Below are 3,825 nucleotides of genomic sequence, written 5' to 3'. Positions count from 1 at the left end.
TTCAAAGCCAGCCCGGGCAGGAGAGACCATGAGACTCCTATCTCCAATAAACCACCAGAAAACCGGAAGTGGCGCTGTAGCTCAAGTGGTAGAGTGCTCGCCTTGAGCTGAAGAGCTGAGGGACAGCTCCCAGGCCCAGAGTTCAAGTCCCATGACCAACAACAACAACAAAAAGATTCTCAGGCTATAATCTCGATGACACTGGGAACCCAGAGGGGTAAGGAGAGCACAGAAATTGCTTCTGTTCTGAGGACAGGTCGAATCCGGTAACTCCCCTGGTCATATCCTTGCAAAATCCAAGTTAGGACCACCTGGGGAGTGGTCCCCTCCAACCAGCCATCCAAAGACCTAGATCTTCAGGGGAAGCATAAACCAAAACCAGAGCCACATCCACACCCCAGATCCTCAAAGAAACCTCACCTACTGCTGAAGGACAGCGCGTGGAAGACGCTGCTGCCAGGAGCCAGGCATCACCTGTGTAGTTAAAAACACAAACAGAAACACCTCCAAGCTCTGAAGCTGATTCAAAAGTGAGCCTAGCTCCCTGCACTAGGCGGGAATGTACTTGGCTGACAATCTCTCAGAACCCTGCCTAACAATTCCAGTCAGAAGCATGGGAAACGAAGACACGGCACAAGATTAAATATAGAAACACAGACACACAAGAGGCTCACGCCTGTAATCCTAGCTACTCAGGAGACTGAGATCTGAGGATCAGGGTTCAAAGCCTGAGACTTATCTCTAATTAACCATCAGAAAACCAGAAGTGGTACTGTGGTTCAAAGTGGTAGGGCACTAGCCTTGAGCAAAAGAGCTCAGGGACAGAGCCCTGGCCCTGACTTTAAGGCCCATGACCAACCAAATGAAAGAAAATTCAGGGGCTGGGAAGTTGGCTTAGTGGTAGAGTGCTTGCTTCGCATGCATGAGGTCTTGGGTTCAATTCCTCAGCACCACATAAGCAGAAAAAAGCCGGAAATGGTGCTCAAGTGGTAGAGTGCTAGCCTTGAGCTGAGGGACAGCTCCCAGGCCCAGAGTTCAGACCCCACTACCGGACCCAAAAAAAAAAAGAAAATTCTTTTTTTTCTTTCCTGTAAGCCTGTTTATTTTGCTGTTTGATTTGTTTTTATTTTAACTCCATGGATTGTTGTGGAACCCCCTCCCCCGCTATCCAATACAGGCCATTTGACTTAGACCCTTTACCCCAGCCGCTCCCAGGTACTTCCAACTCTCCCTCCCTCCTACCCTTCCCTCTGGTCTTCATGTCTGAATCAACTCCTGCCTGCCAGAACTCCATTTCCATGCCCTTTCTACAGCTCTTTACCACTTAAACCTTCCTCTTTGTTGTGTTCTGCCCCGCCCCCACCGCACACCTCATTACCTCGCTCTCACCCGGCAACCTGACTGCCAGGGCATCGTCTGCTTTTGCTTCATGTCAGTGGTTTTGAATCGGGGTGCTGGCTGTTGCTTCAGTTATGTTTATGCAATTCTACTAGCCTCTCTATCCCAGCAGCAATGCCAACTAGATCTTCTCTACTCACCCGTCCACTTTCTCAATTACCTCATCGGTCAGATTTAACTCCCACCTTTGCCTTCCCTGGACAACAAGTACCCAGTGTTAGTCATTCCTGTCACCTGCCCCCTGCCCCTTGCCACCCCCACTCTGGTGACCATGGTCATGAAGATACAGCCATCATGGAGACCAGTGGTCTCTGGGACACACACACACACACACACACACACACACACACACACACACACACACACACACACACACACGAGGTTGTGGTTTGTCATCTGCAATCTCTCCCGCAGCCAACCTTCCTCACCCTGAGTGGAGATGAATTCCAGAGTCTTGGGCATTGAAACAGCTTGACAACCCAACTCCATCCCTGCTCCAATCTAATATGAAAATACACCACAAGCCCGTTATTACCCAGTCTTGAGGAATCTGCAAGAAATCACCAACTCGATTTTAAAGGACACAAGAAATTGAAATTCCTCACCCAACTTGTTACCCAGATGTGTAAATACCACTGGTGGTGGGAAATCAACAAATAATTACAAAGCAATGGGATTGGTCTAAAACTTCCCAGGTGAACCTGAGGGCAGCTTTCAAAGAACAATGCACTGGATCCTGGAAGGCAAGTGGGACTTTCCAGACAGGGTTATTTGTGCCCAGCTGAGGGAGAACACATGCGAGTGCTCACAGACCTTGTGTGTGGCTCTGTCCTGTCCTACCCTCTCTCTCTTCCTTGGAGATTATGTTAAGGACAGGTAGTGGCAGTCAACCAAGTGAGAGGCCCTAAGGGCAAATCCCAGGATTTCCCAAAACAAAACCCCTATAACCATACAGAAAACAGAATGACACTCATCTACTCACCAACAAACCCAAAAAGTCACATTCTGTCCTGTCTTCTCTCTTTTGCTGGTACTGGGGGTAGGGGTGTGTTTCTTTTGTCAGTCTTGGGGCTTGAACTCTGGGCCTGGGTGCTGTCACTCAGCTCTTCAACTCAAGATGAAGCTCTACCACTTCAGCCACAGCACCACTTCAGGATTTCTGGTGGTTTATTGGAGGTAAGAGTCTCATGGAGCCAGGCGCTGGTGGCTCACACCTGTAATCCTAACTACTCAGGAGGCTGAGATCTGAGGATCTCGGTTCAAAGCCAGCCCTGGGAAAGAAAGTCATGAGACTCCTATTTCCAATAAACCACTAGAAAACCGGAAGTGGTGCTGTAGCTCAAGTGGTAGAGCGCTCGCCTTGAGCTGAAGAGTGCGGGGATAGCGCCCAAGCCCAGAGTTCAAGCCCCATAGCCGACCAAAAAAAAAAAGTGTCTCATGGACTTTCCTGCCCAGGCTGGCTTTGAGCTGTGATCCTCAGATATCAGCCTCCTGAGTAGCTAGGATAACAGGAGTGTGCCACCTGAGTAGCTAGGATAACAGGAGTGTGCCACCTGAGTAGCTAGGATAACAGGAGTGTGCCACTGGCGCCTGGCTGGTACTGGGGTTTGAACTTAGGGCCTCACCCCTGTTAAGCTAGCATTCTACCCCTTGAGCCATGCCTTCAGCCAGCTTTTAGCTGTTTCAGAGATGGAGTTTTGATGACTTTTCTGCCTGGTTGTCCTCTGGATCTCACCTTCTAACTACTAGGATTATATAGACATGAGCCACTGATGCCAACTCTGCCTCTATTTTTGTGCCAGTTCTGCTACAGTCTTATTTGTTTATTGTGTGGATCCTAGACCTTGAATTCAGGGCCTGGGTTCTGTCCTTGAGATTTCTGCTCAAGGCTGGTGCTCTTACCACTTGAGCCACAGCTCTACTTCCAGCTTCTTTGGTGGATGGTGGTTAAGTGGAGATTGAGAGTCTCACAGCCGTTCCTGCTCCAACTGGCTTTGAACCAAGATTCTTAGATCTTAGCCTCCAGAGCAGCTAGGATTATAGGTGCAAGCCGGACATCTTTAAGACTTGGCTTCTTCAGGAGGAAGCTCAAGGCAACATTTTGTGCGTGTGTGTGAGCGCGTGCGGGCACCAGTAGTGGGTCTTGAACTCAGGGCCTCAGGCTCCCCCCCCCCAGGCTGGTGCACTGACACTTGAGCCACACCTCCACTTTGGGTTTTTGGGTAGTTCTCTTGAGCTTGTCTCGGCCTCCTGAGTAGCCACGCTAGCAGGTAAGGGCTACCAGCGCCCGCCTTCCACCGCCAACTAGTAAACTCTGCTACCTCTGACCGAACGGAAGCCCAGCGAAGGAAAAGCTGGTGCCGCCGGCCATTTCCTGCGCTCCAGACCTCGGCCTCGCCTGTCCACCGCGGCGGGGCCGGGCCGCGG

The 3,825-nt window shown here is 50.5% G+C and overlaps 1 protein-coding gene across 1 annotated transcript in view; it reads right to left on the bottom strand.

Annotated features, from left to right (window-relative positions):
- Blm (Bloom syndrome, RecQ helicase-like) overlaps positions 1-3,825 on the bottom strand; it is a 53,425-nt gene that overhangs the window by 49,143 nt on the left and 457 nt on the right. The gene's annotated exons all lie outside the window — the stretch shown is intronic.

Source organism: Dipodomys ordii, unplaced genomic scaffold (genome assembly GCF_000151885.1).
Source record: "Dipodomys ordii isolate 6190 unplaced genomic scaffold, Dord_2.0 Scaffold15, whole genome shotgun sequence".
NCBI classification, from domain to species: Eukaryota; Metazoa; Chordata; class Mammalia; order Rodentia; family Heteromyidae; genus Dipodomys; species Dipodomys ordii.
The sequence above is the reverse complement of the archived record's forward strand: the minus strand, read 5'-3'. Positions and strand labels throughout refer to the sequence as shown.